Raw genomic sequence first — 27,771 nt, forward strand, 5'->3', positions numbered from 1 at the left:
TGGATTGTGGCTGCTAGGGTGGAGGAGGCCACTGAGAAGGGTGCCAGGGGCATCCTGTGTCCCAAACTTTGCAGAGGGGATACAGCAAGTAGTATGGGGCTAAAGCTGAGAAGGCCAAGGCCCAGTCATGAGCCCCAGGAAATTTGGAGGCAACAAGCAGCACCTAAGGTGAACACAGCTATCAGCTGGGACCGAGGGGCCTGAGCCCACAAGGGCAAGACCAGGAGGCAAGGGGCCCAGAGCCCATGAGGGCATGGTTGTTGCTGGTGCCTGGGTGCCTGGCATCCTGGGACAGTGGGCCTCAGGTGGGAGAGGCCTGGACAGAATAAAGTGGGCTAAGACCAGAGGGTCTCAACCTAGACAAGGGCTTAAGACTCAAAGCAACCCTACCCTCCCACAGCCTCTAGGGGCAGCCTCCCTGTCCAATTATAACTTCAAGATATGGTAGGTGAGACAACAGGGTGGGACTCTGAGAGGCCAGAGGGGGCAAGCAAGGCAGACACGCAGCCATTAGGGCAGTAGTTCCCAAACTGGGTCACAACCCCAAATGGGGTCATAACATCAGCCATTGGGGTCATGAGATATCTGCACCAACAATGGGCCATGGGGCTGGACCAGCTCCAGGCAGGAGCGGCCTCAGCAGCCCACTGGATGGGACCCAGCACAGGAGGGAGAACTGCACCATCATGGCTGCCAAGGTGAGGTAGGTGCAGCAGTGTTGGCGGCACAGAGTTGTGCCCCCATTGCTGCCAGGCAAGCAGGGGGAGCCTCAGCTTGGCTCCCTCCCATACCAGGTCCCACCTGCTGGGCCATGGAGCCACCGGGGGTAGGGCAGCGGGGCAGGGAGCCCCAAGCCTGCCTCAGGTAGCCCGCATCCTCCCTCCCACGGGCTCTGCTTTGGCCATGCTGCCCACAGGGGAAGGGAGCGGATGGGGGAGGGGGAGCAGGAGCTGGGCTCCACAGTCTGCTTTGGCCTCAGCAGCTGCCGCCTCCTGCAGGTGGCAACCAGTGCTTTGGCACTGCTGGGTGGGGGCAGGAGGCTGCGGGCCCTGGCTTTGGGGTGCTTGGGAGGAGTGGGGGGGCTGCGGGTTGGGATTGAGAGGCACCAGTGGGGCCAGGGGGCCGTGGGTTGGGATTGAGGGACTGGGGGTCTGGAGGGCTGTGGATTAGAAGTGAGGGATCATAGTGAGGAAATGGGGTCATAAATGGAGTCATGATGAGGAAAAGCTTGGGAAGCATTGCACCAGGGGATGACTTGCCCACCCAAGGACCAAACCTGCTATACAACATCAGTTCCTCAGATGCCCATCCCTTTCTGCTTTCAGTCTTTCTTTTCCATTTGCACTGAGATATATTTGTTTAGCAGTCTAGTTTCAGTACTTCTGTTTTAGTTTCCTGGCATATAGCTCTTTTTTACTTTTAGTTATCACAGTTTATTTTCCAGCACTTGAAAAGCTTTCAATTTTGCTCTTTTACCTATGAGTTTTCAGACTGGTGATTCTAATAAAGTATTGCTAGGTGATACTAAAATTTCTTAATATGGATCTTTCGAATCTTCCAGAGATTGTTTTTTAAATCAATTTATTTGCTATTTGTTTACTTATAATTTTCTGCAAACATGCATGCAGTCCTTTCTGTACTCTGAAAGGACTTGATGGAGTGTGCTTGAGCTACTATATAAAATAAAATAACTGAACTACCCACTCATGAACCCAGGACCATTACACATTGTTAATTCATCTGAGAACACTTCCATTTTAAAATCCATTATTATATTGTTTCCCTGCATTGTGCAACTACTTGGTCTCAAAACCATATGATTAGTTGATATCTAAGGCTGTGTCCACACATGCACGCACATGCGTTTCAGTGTCTCAAATGTCTTTGAGGTGCATGTGATTTAATTCTCTGCATTGCATATTTGCAGTGTGGAGCCAAATCCTGGTATCAAAAAAGTGTGGCAGTGCTTGTGCCAGTAGTGTGCTCCACCTGAAATCAGAGCCTGGTTGGCCAGAACCACACTCTGGCTGCTGGGAGTCCCCCGGGATCCCAGGTAAGACTGCTGGAGCCAGCCCAAGTGCTGGCCCAGGCTCCCCTGCCCTACCTAGAGCATTTTTCCCTATGCTAACCCCACATACAGGTGTGTGCATCAGGGCAAAAAGCATCAGCATGAATTTGTGCTGCTACTTTTCCCCTGTGGCAACCTCATGCCACTGCTTATAGGGATGTGGCCTAAGACATTTTCCCCTTATAATTCCAACAGACACATGCATCAAGGGCAGTCAGTAATCTTGTAGTTTCAGTAATTCTTTTACATGCTGTATACTGGATTTAATGAGGATTTCATATGTTTCACTCAGATCCAGATGAGTCAGTGCCTGTGACTAACCAGAAACACTCTGTCCGTAAAGGAAAGTATGAGCTCTAAGACTTGACCTACAGTAGGAGAAAGCTAAAACTTCCCAACAAAAGCTACCATGGCATCTCTTTCTTTGGCTCCAACTCCATCAACTAGTGATGCTGTAGGGAGACTGTAGGGGCAGTGGGACAGTCTCTTTATTTTTATGGTGCTATAGGTTTTTGAGTCAGGTTAAATTGTTACTTTTAAGTTTGAGGATTAGTTTCTCACTTATTTTATAATCTTGATGCCCTTGCTGATCCCTTTCCTTTTTAAAATTGACTCAGTGTATCTTTTCTGATCTGTTGGTCTTTATACTCTCTAGCCTTGTCTACACATATGCTCAACTGAAGAGTAAACTAATTAGTTGTGGAGCAAAATGTCACTGTCTACATGTGTGATGGTATTAGGCCACAGTAAACTAATTAACACCTCAGTAAGACAGTAGGGGTCAGAGACAGTACTATCTTACATGTGGATGCTAACTGTGAATGGCAATTGTGCCTGGTCAGCCCAGCTGGCTGGGGGTCAGACTCCTGCCTGCTGTCTAGCCATATGGCTCCATGTTTTCAGTACCCTTGTGCCCCTGCCAGCCTCTCCACCATCTGCCATCACCCAGAGCCTTGGGCTGAGTGGCTCTGGCATAAATTACTCCACCTCAGCTCAAATTGCTGCTGTCCTGGACACACGTGTAGACACTGTACCCAGGAATAGCTTATATCAGCTCAAACTGCAACGGAGTTTATTGCTTCAAATTAATTGTATATGTAGCTGCACCCTCTTAGTACAATTCATGACATCTTGACTGTCTTGGTGTGTGCATTTGGTCACTGGGTAGCAGTACAGATTACAAAATATTCTGAGCCACTTGGCCCTAAGGTCAGTTATCAAAGCCTCAGATGAGAGAGAGAGAGAGAGAGAGATTTCTCTTGAGCAGGGAGGGAGCTCCAGGGATGAGACTGAAAAGATTTTATGCAGTTTGGTCATCTATTAAGAATTACTCACTCAATGTGTTTCTAGTTCAAGTCCATTGTACTGTCTCCTGAAAATGAGTATTTCTTGAGTTCTATTTCCTTCAGACACTTCTGCAGCTCCTTGTTTTCACTATTAGTAGGCACTTTTGAAAGTATATTCCCTCATAAATAGTTTCATACTGGATCTGTATTTCACATTTAAATAGGGTGACCATATTATTTTTAAGGAAATCCAGGACACTGTCCCCCTCCACTAAGTCAACAGCACTGCTGCAGGCAGGCAGGGATGCAGGGCAGTCTGGCGGGGAGGCAGAACAGCATGGTGCGCCAGGCAGGCAGGTGGTTAGGCACCCCTGCTGCTATGCAGGAGCAAGATGCTGAAGCAAGTACCATCCCACATACACATGCCTGGCCTGGCTTCTCCAGCAGCTGGAGGCGGAGGGTGGGCTGGGTTTGTTACCGCTCGTGTCTGCCCACCTTACCGTCGTGCCTGCCTGCCCACCTGCCTGGTGCACCATGCTACTCCACTCTCTGCCAGACTGCACCCTGTGCCCCTGCAATTCCAGGACTTTTGTTTCAATTTCTACCAAGTGGCCGGAACCAGCCTATGAAGTCTGGGACTGTCCTGGTCAAAATGGGGTGTATGATCACCATTATGGTTAAGGAGTATTTTTGCAATTTCAGGATCACTTCCTGAAGTCCTAGGAAGTAATTTGCACAATGGTAGCTATTAAAAGGTTTAATGGTTTGTCTATTTCCACCAGGAGAGATTTGTTCCCATAAACCTATTCATTAAGCTACCCACAATCAAAGCAATTTGTATGATATTCTATAGCTTTCATGGATCCAGCCAAACTTCTTTGTCACCAAGTTGTGCGTCCTACACAATTTATTCCACTGGCATTTGTTCCCACTGGGCAGGTCTATGTGAGATGCTTAACTTTGCATTAGCATAATTTACTGCAAAGTAAGCATGTGTGTCTATATGACCACATGCTTATTTGCAGTAAATCTCCCTAATGTTGAGTAAATGTGCTACCTGCAAACGCAGGTAGAAAATTTACACAAGATTAGTAACAGTGCCATAAAGCTCATGTGGACACCCGACTGGGACCAAAATCTGATTCTGGACAGCCAGCCATCCTCCAGCAGGTTGAAGATAGCTCCCTGCCCCTGAGAGCTTCCTGCTACTGGGACACGCTCTGCCACAGGAGCCTGGGCAGGAGCTATGTCCCCCTATCCCAAAAGGAGGGAGCTCCAAGCCCCCTGCTCTGAGATCATGAGCAGGAAGCAGGGACTGGGAGACCCTTATCTCCCAACACTGGCTCTGTGACTGTGGGGCCAGTGCTGGAAGAGCCTAATCTCCCAGCCCAAGCTCCTCAGTTACATGGCTCAGACTGAGAGACCCTCACATCCCAGTGCCAGCTCATGGAGCTGGCGCTGGATGATAGGAGTCTTCCAGCCCAAGCCCCGTGACTGGAGAGCTCAGACTGGTAGATAAGTCTCCCAGCCTGAGCCCTGAAGTTGCTGGGAGCTTCCTGGTGACATGGGCAGGGAACCCTGTTCCCCACCCAATTCCATGATCATGGAGCGGAGGCTGGGAACAATCAAAATTGGGATTGCAGAGCAGAGGCTGGAAGCTCTCTGCATGGGGACAGTTCCCCGCCCAGCCTGGAGCTGGTTGGGACCTGCCCCTAACCTGGACAGATCCTAACCAACCTCAGGATATGCAGGGAAGCACATGTAGCCTGGAGGTGGCTGGGGACTATCCTGTTTTGGGCAGTCCCCAGCCAGCCCCAGGGTGCACGTGCAGACTTCCCCAGGCAGCCTGGGGCTGGCAGGGAACTGTCCCAATCAGGGGCTGGTCCCAGCCCCATGCTCTGATTGGGTAATTGAGGCATAGGACTTGGAAAGAGCTACTACCATTGGGTAGGTTCCAGCCCCCTATCCCGATCTGCCAGTGGGGCAGCTAGCAGTGAGCTAGCTGCTAGCTGCTCCACCAGCAGATTGGGGCAGGGAGTTAGGACCTGCCCCTCCCCTGCAGCTCTTTCCAAGCCCTGTGCCCCTGATTGGGGAACCAAGGCCAGGAGCTCCTGGCTGCTCAAGCAAGGGGACATTATCCCCAACCCTGCAGGAGGCAGCCCCCCAGGGCCACGATACAGCTGTCTCCTGGCCCAATGCTCCCTGCCAGCCCCTGGGCTAGCACCCAGGGAGAATCTGGACCTCCCACCAATGGTGGCAGGGGCCCATTGCAGGGCTGCAAAGATCTGGGTACAAATCTGCTGCCTAATTAGCTCTCTAAATGTGTAGATACTTATCCAAAAACTGTTACTTCATTTTAGCTTACACCAGAGTAAATTTGGGCCAGAGTAAATATATGTGTAGATGCACCCATTCAGTTGCAGGCTGTTTTCTGTGGAGAATGTTTACATGTTCTTGTATCATAGTAGCGTTCTTTTTCAACAGATCAGCAGGTCATCCATTCGCTCCTTATCCACATCTTCAAATATATGAGGCTTGCTGATTTGATACATGAGAAGGAGGGAGAGTAAACAATGAGGATTTTGCACGTTCGCTGTCAGTTAGGAAAATGTTTGGTTTGTATCCAAAACTGAAAATGCTCTTACATTTTGAAGCCTGGGTGTTCTCAGTGGGTTATGGTCAAGCTTATACATTTGTTTCATAGACCAAGACAAATTTTTAATGTGCTCTATTTTATGATGATGGCCATTCTGTTCACCTACTCACTTGCTTTCTAAGCCAATAAAACCTTGTGAGGTGGGTAGTGCCACTGATACTGTGTGAATTTTTTTTGATTTGCTAATTAAACTAAAACTTTTTTTTGTCTCAAGTCAAGCACTGTATTTTGTAATGAAAATGAAATATTTGGGTTTCAGGTATATATTTTATGGTGTTTTAAAATTAAATTAATTACATTGTGGTAAATTTTAGGAAAGAAATTTTTTGAAATAAGAAATTGGAAATGATTCATCACAAAACACAGTGACACAAAATGATTTTGACTTCTTCTGTTTCTTTTTGGCTTAAACTGTTTAACAATTTCTTTAATAATTTTAGTAGGCCTGAGTCTGCATTTTTTCACTGCATAAAATATTTAGTAGAAAAATGCTGCTCAGCTCTAGCTGCGATAGAAATCTATAGTTGTTAAAGTGATTGTGATCATGATGATTGAAGCTTCTCCCTCAGATTTGGTGAGCTGACTCTCCTTTTTCACACTAAATGTTCTTTCAGACAATCAAGAAATGCCTCTGTGTATGTCTAGGATCCCCTGTGTAAAAAAAAAAAAAAAAAAGCACTTCAGGGTTTTAAAAGACCTCAGTAACCTCCTAGAATACATTTTATAAGCCTTCCTAATTTTCACCTTTATTAGAATTACAGGGACTTTCGCTCACAATTCACACATCAGGATAGAACTGTTCAGATTCACGTAATGATTCAATAGCGAAATTGGCATCTCAGCTGATTACTTAGGCACCCTCTAATTTCAATAGAGGTGACCTCTATAAAGACAGATAGCAAAAGCTGCTCTTTTGTGGAGTCACAGTGATTGCCTTTCAATTTTTCTAGAATGGTAGCTATTTATATTTAGCAAATACTGTTCCTTCTCCATTATTTTTTTCCATTAAAATGCATGCAGCTGAGCTAGTTAACCATTTACGCCCCATTTTAAACAGTGAAGGGCTACCAATACAACAGGAGCTTTTGCATATCCTATAATGGAACTACAATTTAGTCTATATTACAGGTCTGCTGGCACTTCAGCTGTGGTAGAAGAGCGACAGTGGTAGACCTTCTGGTGCAGACCACAGCAATGCTGGCTGGAGTTTTTCAGATACCAAAGTTATGCCAGATCCCCATACAGAAAAAGATCTGGTGCCAGAATCGCATCTGCCCCAAAGGCTTTGCCAGGATAGCAACATTGGCTATAGGGTGGGATGGAACACAGAGTCCTAAAATAAAGACTGTGAGCATGATTTTGGGTCTATTTTTGCTGGGAAGAATGTGCAGCACTGTTTCAAAGGGATGACTCTGAAAGTGTCTTTGCTCTTGAGCATGCTCAAAGGCAACTTTCATCTATTCTGCTTTTTAATTCTTATTTTTAATGCAGGCCGACTAAGACATTAGTGAAAACCATGTCAATACTTGGGTTCAGAGTTCAAGCACCATTTTTTCCCATGTAACTTCAAAGGGAAGCATGACATTCTGCCCAGGTACCTTGAAATGAAAATAAGGTTATTTTAATTCAAAATCTGGTGAAAAGCTGCTGCTAAGCTGGACCAGGCATTTGTGGAAAATTTCAGTAGATGGTGAACAACCCCAAAAAAGATCACATTAAGTGAATTGTAATTAAAATGGCCTTGCTATTTTACATGCTTAGGGGGCACTACTGGGCCCTAGTGTACAACTAGATACAGAAAGTATACTTGTGTGTAGGCAAGCATGCATGGACACCATCCCAAGTGACATAATTTGTTCCCTTTTGACTTGTTACGGTTTCCAGATCTGTTTCTGCCTATAAAAGATTTATAGGTAGTGGTACCGTGGTGTAATATTATTCAACAGACATAGTCTTATCATATGATGATTTTCATGTGAATGTGTCAAGTGGCACAAACTGATAATAAAGCTTTTTGCCTTTCAAAGGAAGATATGAAACATTTAAGCATTGGTGACCTAGTATTTTCATCTAGCCTTGCAACTTGTTCGGATATCTCCCAACATCTATGTTTCCATTGTCACTCTGCTGTTTCAGATAACCATGCACATTGGACTGTTGCCTGCTAGCCATTAAGAGATTAAGGTCTTTCAGTCTACTACAGTGATGATTCCCTGCTATAGTTACCATTTTTAAATCAGTGAAGCAAGAAATTAAAAAAGACAGACCAGCCGCACTGGTCCTCAAATACCACTGACAGGAAAGGTGCAGGATTCCATTGTAACACTGGACTTGCTGTGTAACTTAAACTGTGTTCTTATAAATGGATTATACTTATTGTTAAGCAGCTATAAACATGTGCTACAGAAAACAACTTAAATTTATTGTATATTGTCAGTACCTTTTTTACATGTTTTCCTAATAGGAATAACCATGAGTTCTTTATATGAAAGTGACAAAAAGTAAAAAAACAAAACAAAACCTGAAGATATTTTCTTTCTCAATATTTTTGTCTCTATTTTTCCATGTAGTAGTTCTAGCTGTCTCCTTATAACACAGATTTCAGCCTGAGCATTTCCATTTCCTGTTTTGCTGATTTTAGGAGCTTGAATTATCCAGATGCAGTTTATCAACTTAATAAAATGACAGCAAGTAAAAACAATAAGGAGAGAGGTGGTGAGTATTCCTTGTGATGATATGTGTACTGGTTATGGATTTTCATGGCACTAAAATATATAAAACATTGTTTATCCTATTATCATTATATGGTTCATTTTTTCTACAGTTCCTCTAAATAGTGACGGTAATTTTTATTCTTCAACTAAATGAATTTGTTCACTCATCAGTGAACAAAAGATTTATGTGCCCAGTTCCTATTAGCATTAATGGGATCTGCATACAGAAATCCCTTGCACATTAATGGGGAATAGATTTCTAAATACGCATTATGGCTTGAACCATTCATCAGCAATGTCATACTTGTGTGGAATTTATTCTGATCTGCATACATGATTTCCATTAACATCTGGGGGCCTGAGCCACAGCTTATTGCAATCAGTAGAAATACTTCTGTGTATTCTACATACTTTGGGTTAAATTTTATGATACATCCATGCATAGAGAACTGGAAGTATTCATTTCTTGACAGGATGGAGGAATGATCTGAAATCACCAGCAAGACTTGCATTTGTCTTATGCATTCTTTGCTTAGATCCATTGATTTTGATCCTCAAAATTATATGTATAAAGAAAATAGTAATTGAAAATGTTTCATAATCACTTCAAAGCTGCTATCTCCACTGGGGAAGATTTAACGTAACACAGCAGCTTTGATAGCAGCTTTGAAGCAGCCAAATAGTAAAGCTTAGCAGTATTATATATGACTGGGAAAAGATGTCAGCCTTCTGTCTAAGATAGTTTTATTGTCATTGAATGAAAATCTACTCCAGGTTGAAGTTCTACTTAAGGTAAAAATGAAGAGGAAAAACAAAATTGGAATTGTGTTAAAATGCTAACCCAAATCCATAAAAACAATTCAAAGTTATAGTCCCCCTTAATTCATCCAATTGGATTTCAGAATTGCAGCAGACATGTTACGTGAGAAGAAATAATACTTTGAGAATCCATAATACAAAGACACAGTGGTATAGTTTACATTTAAAGCTCTGTAAAATGTTGGTAATATAATCTGAACAGTCAGCTTAGTTTTGTTACAGACCTGAGGCTCTGGTCTGGTTTAACAGAGTAAAGGAACTTAGGTGAAGGTTCCCCAAAACTGAAATGAATTTAGAGGGTGAACTTCAAACAATACGTGCTTGTTCGGGATTTGTTTTGAAACCATGTGAATCCTCACTGACTCCCAAAAAGTGTATGATGGATTTTACAGGCTGCAATATACTGTGCCTTGTCTCTCATGAAGATCTTATATTTGTTCTCAGTTTTCTTTTTAATATAGATGTGTTTAATTTAAAATCTTCAATATAAAAATATAAACATTTCCTTGTATGGGAAGGCTAGCTTCTCCTTGGGAAAGAACATTGTGCCTATTCCACCATAAAACCAAGCAATTTGACTGCTTCTTCTTTGAAGTTTGGGAAATCTGAATCTCAAAGGGAAAGGGTTATTAAAACTCTGCCAAGCAGCCATTAAAATATATAATTATGTTTGCCTCCAAACTGGGGAAAGGCTGATCATTTAAAAAGCACAGAAAAAAAGAAAATGCATGTACTGGGAAAGGCTCTGCTCACTTGAGCAAATACATAACATTTTCTAACTATTTTGATCAGGAAATAGTGAAAACGTGAAGATAGATTTAACCATTCACATTGACATGACAAGAAGTCATTCCACTTAGGTGATTTCATCAAAACCATAAAGCAATGCATCCATGGGTTAAATTATATATCACCAATCAAATCAGACTTTTGGAGCCCTCTTCATTGTTTTTGTTTTCCTCCTCTGTTCCTTCTCTTTATGTGCAAGTGTGATTTCATTCTCCCCTAGTGGCCCAGAAAGATTGGTGTCTTTTTGCTTTGAAAATGCAGGTGCATTTATTGTTACTGTGGCTCTGAGCTGAATGTTGCTGTCCAAAATGAAACTAATAAGCTCTTGAGGCTGTTGGTGATGCATTGGGGAAGTAGATGTACATGATCTTATATAGGGGAAGGGTCCTAAGCATTTATGGGCAAAGAGGAAAGTTAACTGCAGTACAGAAACTGAGGATAAGAACAAGGATTATCTTTGTCATTTTCACTATATTTATGAAACAAGTGGAGAATAAGATAGATAACTAAAAATGTACTGGTACTTATCCCTTGTCATTCTGAAGTCCCCACAAATAGCTTGGGGGTTAATCCAGCAATCTGGAACAATGCTGGCCCAAGAGGAACAAGGTGGAGGGGAGGAGGAGGGTAATAAGGGAATTTTGTGGGAGCATTTGGGTTTTCACAGTCAGGCAGTAGAATTGATCTGGTTTTTACTATAGAAATAAGCAACAATGGGCTAGGACTCCTGCAGTACATACAACAGAGCTGACATGACATTTGGAGGCCAAAGGGAATCAGAATGAGAATATAGACCGGAACATTAATAATTCCTTGGTAATTACAATCAATTGTGGAAGTGAAACACAGTGCAAAATAAGTTTACGTTTAATAGGCTGAGTGTGCCATATAGGTGTGGTACAACCCAAAGCACTAGATATACCCTAATATTGCTCTGCACTCTTAGTTGAACTTTCAAAGAAAACAGCAGGAGAAATGTAGGACTGGCTGATTGCAGTCTTTTGTCTTCATTGGACAGAAGACTGTTAGAGGCTTGTGTATTAAAATGCTTAGCCAGGAATCTCAGATTTCTAGAATGTTTGAATATAACCAGTAGAGGCAATTTAATCTGCAGACAAAAAATATACTTTTATAGGTATTTATAAAAAGCGTTTTTAAATATGAATCTCCTGAGTGGGTTAGATGAGATGCTGAGTTGTGCTCTGTTCTGTTCATGTTCTTATGCCATACCTGAGGTTAGATATTGGCTTTTTAATCTATGAGCTCTAAACATTATAAAGTAGAAGTCCAAGTAAAATGTATTATCTGCAGTTGATATTAACACAGTGTACTTTATTCTCAAATGCTGCTCTCTGGAAGTATAAAACTCTTTTCTTCGAGAGGGGTATCACTGTCATAATAAGAAAAGGCCCATATAATAATTTTCTTCTGTGGAAGAAAAATTATTACAAATATCCATGAGATCCTTTGCTCCAAGGCACATTTTTCCTGATGTCACAGCAAACATTGAAAGGTGCCATTGGCATCCTCCCAAATAAGGCCTGTTTGGCTTAGTTACTAGTTTAAAGCTGAGACGATTCCACGAGCTTGCTGTACTGCAAAAAGCCTTTCTTGTTTACTACTTGTTCCTTCGGTTATTTATAATGAAGCTGCAAAGAAATAGGAAGTTAATGGCTGAGATGCAGAATGTTACTTGAGGCAGTACAATTCCATTACTTCCCCCACGTTCTAAGTGAATTCTGAGTAACAGAGTCCTCTGTGTACCTTTTGTGCTAGCTTTGACCCTAATTTAGGGGTGGGAAAAATACAGCCCACAGACCAGATGCAGCCCCGTCCAGGAGAATTGTATCTGGCCAGCAGGCGTCCTGGCATTGGGTGCCTCTCCCGTTTCTCCTTTCCCCATGTCAGCTGGCTGCAGCAGCAGTAGCCACTCTTCCTGGCTGGCCTGCTCTATCCTACCCTCAGCCCCCACCATATGCTCCAAGGCAGGGGGTACTGACCTCCTAGCCAGGCTTCTGCCCAATGAGGCTGTCTGCACAGTGCTCCAACTCTGCAGCCGTTCAAAGACCAGACAGCACAGTCCCTGGTGAGCCAAAGCTCAGATAAGTTCTCCCTGCTGGTGGGGGAGGGAGTGCAAGGGGAAGAGGGTCAGGAGCTACAGGTTATCCAGGTTCTGCCAGGCCAGGGCCTGGTAGGGCCAAGGGCACTGATAATGCAGTGCCACACTGTGTTCCTGCCACATAGACATAGCTGGAGCAGTTGGCGCAGAGCTCCTGCCTGACCCTGAGTCCCCAGCATGTGGCTGGGTCAGACAGGAGCCATTCCGGATGCACCCACATTGCCTGATGTGGCACACAGGAGCACCACATGGCACCAGCCCGGCCATATGCCACAGCTGCACTATTCCCACATGCTGCCTTTGGCCATGTGAGCATAGCTCCTGCCTGACTGACCTAGTCATGGGGCAGGGACTCAGGGTGGTGAGGGAGTGGGGGGTGCAGGGAGAAGCATGGAGCAAAGGCCAGGTTCACCTAACCTTTGTTCTCTCTGCCCTTAGATCGGGGTGGGTAATTATCTGACGGGACACTTACAGAGTTTTAGTGAGCTGTTGTGGGGGTGAGGGAGGGGGTGGTGCTGACCCGGCCCACCACAGCTCATCCAAACTCCCTAAGTGGCCCTCCAGCCTAAATAATTGCCTACCCTGCCCTAATCCACTCCATGGATTTGGTAGAAACCCAAGAGGAAGCCCTTCTTAAAGACCAAAGTAACAGAAGTCAATTGCCATCAGGGCTCCTCTATGGTGCCTTGAGTTTATCACAGCAATCATGAAAGTGGTTTGAATGTTTTACTCTGCTAATCTTGTTTCCACATAGCTAGTCACTATGAGGAAAGATGGGGTGGTAAGTAAAGAAACCTCCCAGATCCATTTACCCCATATATTAAACAGACTGCATTTTGTGCATAAGGGTAACAGTTTCACAGAGGAGAAGAGTAGTTAGTTTATCATATGTATTCTATATAATGGACTTGTCTGGTCAGCCTTCAGAACAATACTTTGTGTATTACAAAATGTTGTATTTTTCTGTAGTATCAGAAAGTATAGGCCTGCTGCATGCTCACAGACTTGTTTTCAAAGTCCCATGGGGGTTGTTGTTCAATAAATTAAAAGCAGGAAATCCAAGACACGTTATCTCTTCTCTCTAACACCAACTGAATTAATTGGCAAATTGCTCTCTGTTGCATAGCAGGTGCAAAGCACGTCACATTCCAGACCTTAATCCTCCTGGGGAAGACAAATTTAATGCCATGTAGCTTACTGTATTGAGGGGTCTTCTATACAAATCCTTAAATATTTAAGTGCTGTTTGCACTATGTGATCAGTACTCTGTACACACAAATAATCGGGGGCAGGGTACATTAAAAATACTCAAAGGAAGGGGTATATTTTGGTGAGAATCGTCTTAGGTGGTGTTCTTGGCTAAAATTTCCTTTTCCCAGTGCTGTATTTTCCCACTTACCTGCTGCCCTCCACCGGAGAAGTGGCTGTCTTATTATCAGCTAGGGGGTACATAGACTGTAGAGCTTTTGGGAATCCTCAGGGAAGAATATAAAACCTGGTTACTTCTTATTGTTGTCTTGCATACAAAGAAGCATTAAGTAAACTAAGTGAATTGCATTTGCCAACAAGAAATTTTGGGTGTCCTGAAGTTTTTACATGTTGATTGCAATTTGGGGGTTAGATCCTACCCTATCAAAGGCAACAGACTTGTACCATTGCTTACAGGGATTATGACTAGTTCCTGGGAATGTAAATTTGTGGTCATTTCTGATGCTAATAATCCATGTCAACTTCACCCCAGGTAACAAGTACCATCTTGCCTCCTTTGAACTTATTAATACAAATATGAATATAGCAATTGAAGCTCATTACTTATGGCTGTAATGTTTAAAAGATTACAGGACCAGGATTTCCTCTCATTTATATGGGTTTTATATAACTGATTTTGGAGAAGTACATTCTTGATGTGTACTAGTGTAAATAAAAAGAGAATTGGCCCCACCTTTTGTTTGATGTATAAATCAACAGAGAGGGAGATTTGTATCCTTCAGGGATAAAAAGTAATGTTTTGAAGTAGAATTTGTCCTATACAGTGGACAGTGGGTCAGACACAGCCCTGCTGTTTTGAAAAATATTTTCTTTGTATTTATCACTGGCAAAAAAATTGCAGACAATTTCTCTTACAAAGAGATTTCTTCTTTGAATTTAAGTATGACTGATGTTACAAATCAAGTATCAGATAACTGTTTGATCACAGTAGTGGGAAGATCTGGGTGGCACTGCCCTTCTGTGTGTATTTGTATTGTTAGCCTCTTCCTGCTGTTCCAGTTATTCTTTCTTTCCATGTCCTGTGCTGTCTGCTAAGTAAGGCATTTCCTATAATCAAAGCTGGAACTGTAGGAAGCAAAACTGCCTCAAGAAAAAAAGACCTACCTTTTTGTGTACGAAGGGCTGACTGGTACTGACAATAAATGGAGGACAGCAGGACCAGCCTTGTTTTCTCAATGGCTCACCAAATCAACCAGACATCTTCTTTCTCTTGTTTGTCTTTCTAGTGCGTATGAAGGCGGTGAACACTGTATTTTAACAATAAGGAAAAATCCTGAGAAAATTTCAGTTTGGGATGGAACAGTTCTCCAAGTGTAAGATTCAAAATGGCTTCCTACTCTGTTCTCCCTGCCTGGTTTCTTCCTCTTCTTTCTACTTCCTACCCTATCTGTTACTGTTTCCTGTCCCTTCCCTGATCTGCCGTATGCCACACTCCCATGCCACTTGTGGCACATGTGCTGCAGGTTGGCCACCCCTAAAATAAACCATGCTCAACTATTTTATTGTTCAAAACACTGGGTGCAGATCTCAACTTCATTGCATCCATACTACATTGTGATTGTAGGATCAGGCCCATAGTTATAAGAATTTTAAATTAATATGATGTAGCTTATTTTAGAAATGTTCATGCATCAGGTGTTGTGCTACTTGATTTTTCAGAGAATGTTAATTGTTATCAGGAAAGATAATCATCTTAATAAATTCTGAAGATTATTGGACATCTTTGGGTTGTTGGCAGTCCTTTAATATGTAGATGACCATCTTCCAGTAAATAGGGAAGTGAGTCTGAAAATGACTGAAAAGGTCAATCTAAGATTTTCATGTTCAACTGCAGACATGGCAAACAGTTCCAGGAGGGAGAAGATCCTGTTGATATCAGGTCACAGATTTTCCCTTTGTCTCTCTCATCTATCCACCTCCATAGTGAGGTGAGTTTGTTCCAAAAGATTGATGCCTGGTCATGCATCATAGCACCATTGGGGATGACTCAGTTGTCAAGTTTCCCAGGTATTGATGTTAATATTGCATTTCTTCAGATTGGTCTTCAACGTGTCCTGTAACAAAACAGAAGTTCAGTGCATATAAACCAGTTTGAAAATGGCTGAAACCGATTTAAGATTCTCCACTCCCCCCTCTCCCCCCCCCCCGGCTGGCTTGCTTGCCTGTCAGTTTGCTGCAGACAGTATGATGAAGCAGGGAGGGAGATTGAAAAGCTCCATATCATCAACAGATGTATGCACTGCATGCGCGCACATACACACACACCCTTGCCTCAGAGCGCTAGCCCGGGGCTGGGGACCGGCAACACTCCCGCCCCTTGAGCAGCCAGTGGGGAAAAGCCTGTGACTGTGCAGATAGACCTCCCTAATGAAAGAGTCCTGCCAGGGCCTGGTCATGCCCCCCCGCCCCCAGCTCAGCTCCCTGCAGAAGGGAAGGGAGGGCTGCTCTAGCGCCCCCCTCCCCCAGCTTCTAGCTTGAGCCACTGCAGGCATGTGCCTGAATTTCATCAGTCCAGAGAGAATGTCTGTCCAGTTTCAAACCAGTTCAGCCTAGCCAGGTTAGACTAACCTGCAAAGATTGAATCAATTCAGGCTCAGGCTTTTTGAATGTCTGTCCCTAACCCTTTTGTCCAGCTCTAGAAGAGTGACCATCAGTGAGTTTGGATTACAGGACCTGTTCTGGGACCCAGTTGTCAGGCATTCTTATGACACGTCCTGTCCAACAGAGCTAGTGCCATATAAACATGGCTTCAATGCTGCTGGTGGTTGCTTGAGCCAGAACACTGACATTCATTTTTCTGTCCTTCGAATTGACATGGAGGATTTTCCAAAGACATCACTGATATTATCATTTCAAGGTTTTCAGGTGTTTCTGATAAATTGTTCAAGTTTCACACCCATACAGTAGAGTAGGGATGACAACAGCCTAGTAGATGAGAAGTTTGGTTTGGATCCTATTGTCATGATGATCATCAAAGACATGATTTTGTAGATGTCCAAAGGCAGCACTGGCAGGTTATATCCAGTATTGAATATTGTCATCTATGTTGACTTTTTGAGAGAGGTGACTACCCATGTAGGGGAAGTAGTCAACATTGTCCAAAGACTATCTTCTAATTGTAATATGTGGAGGAACAGCTGGTTGTTTTGGGGTTAAAAGTAAAAGTTAAATGAAAACAAGATGCTGCATCTCATGAATGCTGTGTGCCCCTGGAGGCTGGGGGAGCACAGTGAGTTCCCACAGGCAGTGGCAGCACTGTCGGCAGCAGGAGCATGGCAGTGGCAAGCAGCAATCTCCCACAGGTGGCCGCAGCACTGTCAGCACCGAGGGGGAGTGGCAAGTGCCGACCAGGGACTGCCCACAGACTTCTCCAATAGTGTCAGCAGTGAGGGGGGTGGGGGTGGTGAGTGGCAACTGACTGCAGGTGCCGCCAGCAGTATCAGCAGCACTTTTTGCGGGGGTGAACCGCCAAGCTTACGGGGTGCCCCTAAGTGTCGCCAATTCTGCATCTGAAAAAGAGACATGGTTAAAATCCTTAATGTTTCCTCCACAGTCCTGTCAAAATAGCATGGAAAGTATCCTGGAATACAGTGTACCATGCATGTTTATTAACTAATGTGTCTTTGTAAACTTGAGGTAAACTAATACTTAGTTCCTTAAAACATTTAAGCTGCCAATTAGTGTAATGGCCTAGTAGATATTGTGTCTGGCAGCTGCTTGGTGCCAGACGTAGAACTTTAGTTTTATTTTAGTAACCCTTTAAAAAAATAAGTAAAGTGAAACTATGATGAATTTAAATATAGTCATAATATTTTAAGTTTATGTACATATTCTATAGTCTCAGATATGAAAATGGATTTTATGTTCTAGGGTCGAGGCTGCATCAAACTCTGCTCCTTATAAGTACTCCACAGTTCTCTGCAGCAGTTACTCAAATCTACTGAATCCTTTCTGAGGGCCAGATCCTGCTAAATTCCGCTTGCTGTCAATTCCCATTGAGGTACAGGCATCAAGTAGCTGGCATTCCTTAGATTTTCAGATTTACATCCTGCCAGGACTGGTTTCTTCTCTACCTGCAGGGTCCTGAATGCTGGGGCAAGCTGTATATATAATCTTGACCAGAATGAGTCTGCCTAACTTTTATCTTCTCCACTTCCCATATGTGTGGCATTTGGTAATACCCAGCCTTAGAGCTTTGGTTGTTTGTTTACCTTTTCACATGGGAGTAATTGGATGGAAGTAGCTAGTGGTGTGTGCTCTGCATTCTGGGGCTTGGTATCATACACCAGACTACCAAAAGTGCATCAGTTTGTCCCTAGGAATCTCCTATAGATTCTCTCAGGCTTTCATTGACTTCAGTAGTCCAGTTATCAAGGCAAGTAGTGGAACAAGCTAGAACCCTTCACCTATCATTTGCAATGTCAGCACCCTGATGCTGCCATCAACCTTGTAAAGATCAAGGGTTTCTGTTGGACAGCATTACCAATTTGATGATCTAAGTCAACCAGGAAAGGGCTGTGTAGAACCAGCTGGTCCTATCAACCATGCTGGGTTTTTCGGTTTTTTCTAAGCTTGTATTACATGAAGTTCAGAAACCACAGCAATGCAAGGAAATGGTAGTCAATGGAACAAGGATTGATATTAACTGAGTGATGAGGTGTATTTGTTGAAACATTATTTGAAACTACTCCTTATCCTGTCATTCAGCACACAGCTATTAGATGTGGGGAATGGAAAGGTTTAACATGGACAGTTTAATATAGCTTGGGTGTGAGTGGGATTTGCCAGCTAAATTCAAGGTTAGTGGTACAGCAACAAATAGACTCCCTGAGAAATGGGATGGAATGTAGTTCTTGGAAGTGGAGATATGGCTGTTTTTCTCAATGACACTGAAGTTCAGAACTGGAAAATAATGACTGGTCCTAGAAATTATGCATGGAGCACTTTCAGGAAACCTTAATAATGGCATTTCCTAATTTTGACTTTGCAAGCTTAGTAATGTTCTTTTAATGTATCTTTTGTGTATTATACCATATATCAGGGGTTTTCAACCTTTTTTTAATAAGTGTACCCCTGGCAACCCCCTTTTTTAGTAAGTGTATCCCCAGGGAAAGGAGGGTGGCGAGCAGCCAGACGTGGAGTGGGGGCATGGTGAGTGGTGGAGCGGCGGCTACACAGCATCTGTGTGGTCATGCTCTCACGCTTCCCAGGCCCTGCTCCTTGAGATTTCCTCAAGATTTTCACTTGTTGTCAAAATACAATAAATGTTCACTGCCATTGTATGCAATTAACAAACAACATAATTAAGTTTTCTGATTTATCTGGTGAGCTACTGAGAAAACAAAGCAGCAGATTGGGCAGATGAAGTGGACCAGAATGATATTCAGGGAGGGTGTGGGGCTAATTTGTGGCACATCTTCCAAAAATGTTGGCCCCCATTGGTTTATCTGTTTGCTTGTTTATGTGATTTACAATAGAGTATTTCTAAAACAAGTTTTTAAATATGGATTCCTAATGAATAATGATACCTATATTCAATAACAGGCTTTAATTCTAGGGTAAACTAGCCCTAGAATGAAACAAAATCAATCTGTTGCACAATAAATTTACTTAAAGCAGGCTAACTACTAGATTTTAATATGTAATTTTTATATCAGAAATCTCAAGTGTCCAAGGTCTGGAATAGACTCTTCCCAGAGGTGGTACAATCACCTAAACTTAATATCTTCAAAAGACATCTGGACTCTCGCAATGCTGGGGTCATCTGACCCCATCAGTCTTTCCTGCCCAAGTGCAGGGGGTCTGTACCTGATGATCTCAAGAGGTTCCTTCCAGTGCCTAGCATCTCTGAATCATCTAAGAATCACTGCAGTCATAAGATGGGTGTGTTTCTAGCAGGGTCCTGTATGGACCAAGTCTTGACTGTGTGCTACTTAATATTTTTCACAGTGATCTACAATACACAAAATCATTACTGATAAAGTTTGCAATTGACACACAGATTGGGGAGTTCTTAAACAGCAAAAGTCACTGATAAAGCTCTCCAATTCACTTTAAAATTGGCACCAGAAAACAATATACTTGTTAGATCTTTAATATGGTCAAATGAAAAGTCATATATCTAGAAACAAAAGAATGTAGCCCTTATGTACTGGATAGGTGACTTTATTCTGTGGTTCAGTGAATCTGGAAAGGACGGGAGGATTGTTTTGGAAAGTCAGTTAAATGTGAACTCCCACTGGAATACCATATTCAGATTTAGTGTCCACAGTTTGTGAAAGATATTGATAAATTGGTGGAGGTTCTGAGAGCAATAAGGATTAAAGACTGAAAAACAGACTTTACAGTGGAGGACTTGAGGATCTCAATCGGGTCAGCTTAACCCAGAAAAAAGGTTAAGGGGTATTTTATCACATTCTATAACCATCTACATGGTTGAAATTTGATAACAGTTTTTTTCAATCTAGCAGGCAAAGGTATAATACAGTCCAATGGCTAGACACTGGAAGTAGAAAAATTTAGAATTCAAACAAGGCACAATCTTTTACCTCTACCATTAACCATGGGAAAAGTTTACAAAGGATTGTGATGGACTGCCCATGACTAGAATTATTTTAATCAAGTTTAATCAAGTCTGTATTTTCACAGATACTCTAGTTCAAGAAGGAAGTAGTTCAAGGAAGTTTGTAGTCTGAGTTTTCAAGGAGTTTGGTGTTCCTGCTCCTTCAGAAGATGAAAGCCACCACTTACAAGGAGTGGTGTTCCTGCTCTGTCCCAGAGCCGGTAATACTCACTGAATTGCTGAGGTTAGTCCTGGGGCTCCACCTTCCCTACACCCCAGTTCACTTGCCATCTGTGCAAACCATCATGCCACTGACTCCGTTCCCAATTACTGGCTCCGGCCCCTTATGACTTCCCATCAGGCCTTGACCCCGTTTGCCTCAGTGGGAAGTGCAGGCTTGTAGTTGCAACCTGGCACTCATCCCTAATCCTTGGCCCTGCTCCATCCCTTCACTGGGTCTGGAACTGCTGTGCTCTCCATGGGTTTGAGGATGGCTGTAACAATTCAGAGCTCAAAGGGCAGTGACAGAGCCCAAAAACCATTCTTGGGGAGCTCTGCATGGGAAGTCCATTCTGGCTCCCTTATGCTGCTCCTGCTCCCCTTCAGCAGCTCAGCGTTGTGGGGAACCCGCACTGGCCAGGCTGCATGTCGGTGAGCATGGCATATTGCCCCACTCATTCCCCCTGCACCTGGATTCTGCTGGGGTTTTTAAATCTCCTGCAGCGGCAGTTGCAGCTGACATCATCAGCCAGCTGCTGACCAGTTTGATTGACAGATGTTTGAAAAGCCAGCACAGTGCCGGCTCACACAGCTCTGGCTCTGGCTCCCTCCAGGGTAACTTCTCTGTGGTGCTGGGGTCCCCAGGTCTGGTTTCAGTAGCATCGGGGTCTGTTCCCGATGCCTCTTACCCCTGTGAGCAGACCCAGCCGCCACACTACTCCTACCTTATGTGTGTTATAAAACACATGTAAAGAAAGAAAAACTTTTTAATGTTTGTTATCCCCATCTGTCTCCCACAACAATCCAATGGTTTAATCCTGCAAGGTATCATCTGGTAACCCTTGTTAGTAGGCATAGCACCACTAAAATCAATGACTTAGACGGAATCTTAACTACTGCAGGATGAGGCCCCTTATATGTTTATATGACAGGTGGACATGAAGAAGACAGGGACACAGACGGAAGTGCAGCTCCCCAGTGTAACTAAGAACACTTTCAGGAAGCATCCTGAGTTACAACAATCCCCCAGACCAAACAGAAGTTCACAGTTGGTTCCAGGGGGGAGGGGAATCTAGTTATTGGCAGTGAGCCTGCAGCCAGTTTCCCCAAGCAACAGCAGGCAGGCGCAAGTTACAGAAAACTCTTTGAAACATCTTCATTTGAAACCGCATGCAACATGGGTGCAATTTTTTGCCCAATCAGCTATTTTTGTAGCGGTCTGCAGCTGTGAACTTGTTTGGTCATGGCCATAGACCATTTTCTGTGGCCAAATCAGGTGAAAATTGTCAACTCCGTCTGCACCCAAGGATACAGTGGAGGTAGAAAAGGTACAGAGAAAGACTGCAAGGACAATCAGGAATACAAAAAGGCTTCTGCACAAGGAGAGGCGACATAGGCTAGGACTTTCTGGGTTAGAAATAGGATAGAGGTCTATAAAATAATGAATGGCATAGAGAAAGGAAATGGGAATTTAGCATTTACTATCACTTGCAATACCAGCACTACAGGACCTGCAATGAAATTGTTAGAAAGCAGGTTTAAAACAAAGTTTGTTTTCACAGAGATTTTAGTGAACTTGTGGAATTTATTGCCACAAGCTATTGTAGAGACTGATAAATTTCATAGACTTCATAGACATTAGGGCTGGAAGGGACCTTGGAAGATCATCGAGTCCAGCCCCGTGCTCAAAGGGCAGGAAATCAGCTGGGGTCATAGGATCCCAGCAAGATAAACATCCAATTTACTCTTGAAGGTGTTCAATGTAGGTGCTTGAACCACCTCCAATGGGAGGCTATTCCAGAACTTGGGGGCTTGGACAATAAAGAAATTCTTCCTTATGTCCAGCCTGAAACGGTCTTGCAGTAATTTATAACTGTTCGACCTTGTCATCCCATTCTCAAAAGAGAATTGGACAAATTTATGCAGGATAGATCCCTCAGGGGGGTATTAAACTTAGTATTTGGTGTTGCAAACTCCAAATTAGGATTTCCTCCATCTCTGAATGCTGGAACCTCTAAGGGAAGAGAGGTAGGGGACAGGTATTTGGGGAAAAAAACTACAAGATAAACATTAATTATTTTATCCTGTCAACAGAAAGTAGATTCTTCCCAGAGTTAGGTTCCACTATGAAGATGAGGGTTTGTAAAATAGTCAGGTGTCATATACAGCCACAGCAAACACTGCAGGACAGTTGTGGTGCTCCAGCTTTTTGCAGAGGACACTGCTTCTCTACTCCACTGCATAGTACCACTACTGTGTTCCAGCTGTGTGATGAAGCAGTGTCCTTTGAAGTAAAAACTTCAGCAATCAGCTGAGCATCTTTCTTTAATCTGCCAACCTGCTGCAAATTGAGTTGTAAATCACCCAGATATGAATGATCTGGGTGTGGCAGAATACCATCCCTGTCTCTCTCCAAAACTCTGCTACCTGATGATTTGGTTACCATGGTCACTCTTCTGCCCCATCTTTTCATGTGACCCTGAGTTGGATACATTCCTGAGGGAGGGGGAAAACCTGCTCTCTCTGCCTATGTGACTGGCATCACATAGCTGGGTGAGGGGCTTACGCTCCATATTGTTCTAAGCAATGCCAACCTGACTGGGAGGGGGCTAAAGACCCTGCCAGTCTACGTGGCAACCAGTGATGCATTTCAAATTGGTTGGCTGGCAGCCAACAGGTGCTGGCCTCCATTTGACCCTGTAAATGTGGTCATAAAGTCTATGTAAGTTAAGGACTGCCCAGGAGGAGGTGCAGTAGCCATAATGAAGATTTAGAGAGAAGCTGGACCATCTGAAACTTGCTTTCTCTTGAAACTCATGATCAATGAACTGCCTACCTCCAGAGGGAATTTTCACCTGCTTCTGGATGATACTCATGAGTAAGCTATCTGAGATCTAACTACATATATAGCTTGTAGTAACTCACATGCATGATCAAAGGCTACCCAGCCATGCCAGTTTGCTCTGTGGGATTTCTTTGATCTTGCTCTACCCTGTAACCTATTCCAAACCTACTCCATATAACCAAAATAGTTCTCCTTTGTACCTAACATGGGAGACATATTGGGAGTGGATCTAAATTATGCTTTGGGGTCCCCTTGGTTTGACTAAGGGAGACCACTGTTTGTGCTTCAGACTGAGGGAAGTACCCCAAGTTCTTGAAGTGAGTCGAATACCCTCAAGGGCTACTAGGCATGTGTTTCCCAAGGGGCACAGAGCCAAGATCACTCCACACCCTGGATGGTGGCAGCATTAACCCCAGGCTAGCAGGTGTGCTTCAGGAAGGGGGTTGGCTAGATGTTAGGTGCCCCCAGGGAGGCACTTGGAGCCTGGAAGGTGGTCAGGCACAGTGAGGTGGGTGGCTCAGTGCAGGAGCACCCCCTAGCAGCCCGCCACACTGGGTTCTATTGTAGTCCTTCCAAATTGTTTGTTTCTGAGGGCTCTACCAAATCTTGTCTGAGGCCATATTTGACCAAACTCAAGCCTTACATTAAATGCAAAGAACTAAACAATGCCTTCTTGACTCTGGCCTGCATGGCTGAGTTCAGAAGATGTTGGAGGGGGGCTCTGTACTGAGAGAGAGGCATTTTATGGGCTTAAGATGCCCATCCTTTGGAATCTTTCAGTCCTCAATCCTTGTGGGTACCTTGGAACTCAAACTCCTATTGCCTTCAATGGGACAAAGTTCCTACATGCTAACTGATTGATTGACTCACATGGTATGTCTACATGTACATTTAGGCATGCCTAACTTGAATGTGTATTAGCTTAATGCACATTAAGGCAATTTAGACTCACATCTATACATACACATGTTAAAGCACATTAATGCCATGTGTGTGGACTGACATGGGACTAAAGTTAGTCCCAAGTCAGTCCATACACAGTGCTAATGCACCTTAATGCATCTACACATTAATGTGCTTTAACTATTTGTGCTAAAAGCTATTTTCCATTTAGCTTTCGCAGGTATCAAATTTAGGTGAGAATAGCCTAAAATTGCCATTTTTAAGGCACATTAAGAGTGCACACTTGTAGATGTGCACCCTTAATGCACTTTGTGACAGGGAAGTAAGCATGCCCTGCCATGGAACACTAAAAGAACAAAGAATGAAGCAAAACTTGCGAGGGCAGAGAACCAGATGGGGAGAAAAGACAGTGAGCCCAGACAAGGGAAAAGATGCATGAAAACCCCGGAAGGTAATTAAAGTGATCAGCTGTGTGAGTAAATGGAATGCCATCACTGCAGACACAGCTGACCACCACAGGCATTTAAAAGAGAGCCAAACAGGCAGTTGGCTCTACTCCAGAGAAGAGAGCAGCACACAGGGGAGCTCGGCAGGACCAGAAGCCGCAGAGACTGGGCGTGCCCCACAAACTTACCTGAAGGATCAGGGCTCAGCAGAACTGGTGAGCATGGATTCAGTGGGAGTGGGGCTTCAACCTGGGAACTTGAGGGAGGAAGAAAGAGAAGTGGACTTGAGTTGTGAGTTAGGGCCAGTAGCCCAAGACGATCTTTCCCTGAAGCTAATGGGAAGACAAGGGAACTGTATAACCTTATATTGTGCCCCATGATTTAGAACAGGAGCAGAGATCCATGGCCAGAGACCAGCAGTATAGAGCCCATGTGAAGTAGCACTGAGATATTTGATCTTCACAAGAGAAATAGAAATTGACATATGAACATCTGGTGTGGTAAAGACAGTGTATGAGGATGGTGGAGCCCTGTGAAGAGGAACGCTAATCTGAAGTTGCAGGATTTTACATCTGCTTTGTCCCTCAGGACAATCTATGCGTTTGGATCCTTTTTTGACATGTGAGTCATGGCGGGCAAAACAAAAAAGGAGGCTCTCTGATCCTAAGAGGGAATGAAGCTGCAATTTTCGTTGGGAGCCAGACGCGGTCTTCCACACACTTTAAATTGGGCTAAAGCGCTTTAAATAAGCACATGTAGACATGCTCACAGAGTCTTAGGCCAGAAGGCACAATGAGATCATAGTGCAGTGGAGCCCTTAAGGCAGATGAGTGGCACAGACCCAGTCAGCAGGTGAGCCAGACCCCACATACCAGGATACTGCTTCTACCCATTGGGATTGGGCCCCAGATCCCCAAGTTGTCTCCACCTGGTCCTGCCCAGCAGGATCATATTCCAGGGCTCTGCACCACCTCTGGCCACCAGGATTGAGCCCAAGGGTCCCATGCCATCTCTGTCCAGCTCCACGTGTTGGTATCAAGCCCTGGGGCCCCATGCTGCTCCTGCCTGGCCCTACACAACCCTGTATGCCTGATCTAGCTTGCAGGGACATGGCCTAAGAGGGTCCCTACAGACCTGTCTGAATACTTATGATCTAATGTGACAACCTGTCTAACAGAAAGCTTTAAATCTCACCATATTATCCCAACATATGTTTGCTTAGCGCACAAATTCTGGAAAGGCATCATGTCTTGACCTGAAGACATCAAGAGGTGAGAATTCACCATTTACCTGCGAGGTTCCTGTGACAGGGCAGTGGTTACACCCTGTCATGAGTTGACAAGAAAGCTGAGGAACTGCAGGAAAGAGGGTTTCCCTACCTGCATGATGGAAGAGCCAATAAAGTGAGCAGCAAATGAGAGCAGCTGTGGTGTTTTGCCAGGCCCAGTGGGGAGAGTGGATGGACAGGAAGATGCCCTGATAGGCTTGGACATCTGACCCAGAAGTTAAAGCTCTGGGGACGTATGAGGGGTGTTTCTCTGGAGACGGGAAAACCAGCAGGAGTGGGAGCTCATGCTGCTGTACAACCTAGTCAGGGGTCAGCAGTTTCTGTGAAGATGAAGAAGGGACTTACCAGATCCAGAGCAGGAGCATCCCACAGAGGGCCAGCAGTGAGGCAGCTCAGTGAGTGCGGCAGTCTTCATTCAGGACTAAGGGGGATTGGCCTTGAGAAGACAAGGTTTTCCTTTTCCAGAAAGGGAAGGTCAAATGCTGGGACTGAGCGAGAGGACTGTGCTAAACTGGGTATGATTCTGACCAGTTCCCTATGAGTTAAGGTGGAGTGGCACGGGAACTCAGAAGCGTAATTGGACACTGATCACGCAAGATTAAAGTGAGAGTGATCAGAGAAGGGATTTGTCCCTTTTATACAAAGGGGCAAGTTGGACTGATATTGAACCTGAATTGGGGATGTATAAGGGTGTACACCCAAGTTGTGGTAACACCATGGCCACAGGCATGTGATAACGGGCAAGAGCATACAAAACTGTGATGGTGCATTAGGCAAGGACTCTAGTTAAGGAATTGCACCATGAAAATCTGGGGTGGTAAGGTCAAGGTAGGGGGTGGAGGAGCCCTGTGAAGAGGTAATCTGGATAGCTAGGTTCCAGTAAGAACCAGCAATGTACATCCCGATATTTACTTTCTCCTTTTGGATTTTCTTTAACATCAAAGGTGTTCCAAAGAGAATCAACAAGTCTGGGGTGGATCGAATGCAACAAAGATTCCTGACAAGGGATTCAGGCTTCTACAGGGAACCTCAGGCTTTCACAGTTACCTCTAATGGTTAATTACTCCCAATGTTTAATATTTTTTACTTTATTGCTGTTGTGAGCATAGGCAATGTTTGGGGGCCCAGATTTCTGCAATGGTGGGGCACAGAATGCCCGACAGCCGTGGGAACAGTGGCTGCACTGAATTGTGTGCCACCCCCTCCCCCACCCCAACTATCAACACTTATATTGTTAGCATTACTCACAGTCCGTCCTGTGGCAAACTGGGTTTATAGGGAATCTGTTGCTATAGGCAGGCCTAGAAGTGGCTCTGATGAACCAGCTCAGCGGACATAGATATTTGCAGGGACTGGGCCTGGTTCTGCCTGTTCCCCAGCTGTTTAGGCCCGTGTGCACTTTGGCAACAGTCTCTACATGCCTTTAAACAAGAATCCCAGCAGTGACTACTGATAAGGTCTTCTGCTTGCAGACATGAAAATTTAAAAAAAATCTGTGCTTTACTTTAAATTGGGCACACTCCTGCACTGAGCCCAGTATATGTCCAGAAGAGACAGCATGTTACTTCAACCTGGCTCTGAAGCTTCTGTATAGATTGGGCACTTCAGTGGGGCTTTTTGGCACTTTTATCTAATAGCTGAATCAGCTTCAGATACAAGCGCTAAAAAGCCCCACAAAAATCATCCAACCTGTATAGACACTGCAGAGCCAGGTCAAAGTAACGCGCTGCTTCTTTCAGGAAAGTATAGTTTGGAGGGAGAAAGGGGAAGTTTTGCATCTACAAGCAG

At 44.1% G+C, this 27,771-nt stretch overlaps 1 protein-coding gene across 1 annotated transcript in view; it reads left to right on the top strand.

Annotated features, from left to right (window-relative positions):
* MYO3A (myosin IIIA) overlaps positions 1–27,771 on the top strand; it is a 270,931-nt gene that overhangs the window by 13,116 nt on the left and 230,044 nt on the right. Inside the window, exon 2 of the mRNA XM_059729090.1 lies at positions 8,652–8,725. The gene's annotated coding sequence lies outside the window, so the exon portion shown is untranslated. The remainder of the gene's footprint in view (positions 1–8,651; positions 8,726–27,771) is intronic.

The sequence above is a fragment of the Alligator mississippiensis genome, chromosome 5, assembly GCF_030867095.1.
Source record: "Alligator mississippiensis isolate rAllMis1 chromosome 5, rAllMis1, whole genome shotgun sequence".
In the NCBI taxonomy this organism is placed as follows: domain Eukaryota; kingdom Metazoa; phylum Chordata; order Crocodylia; family Alligatoridae; genus Alligator; species Alligator mississippiensis.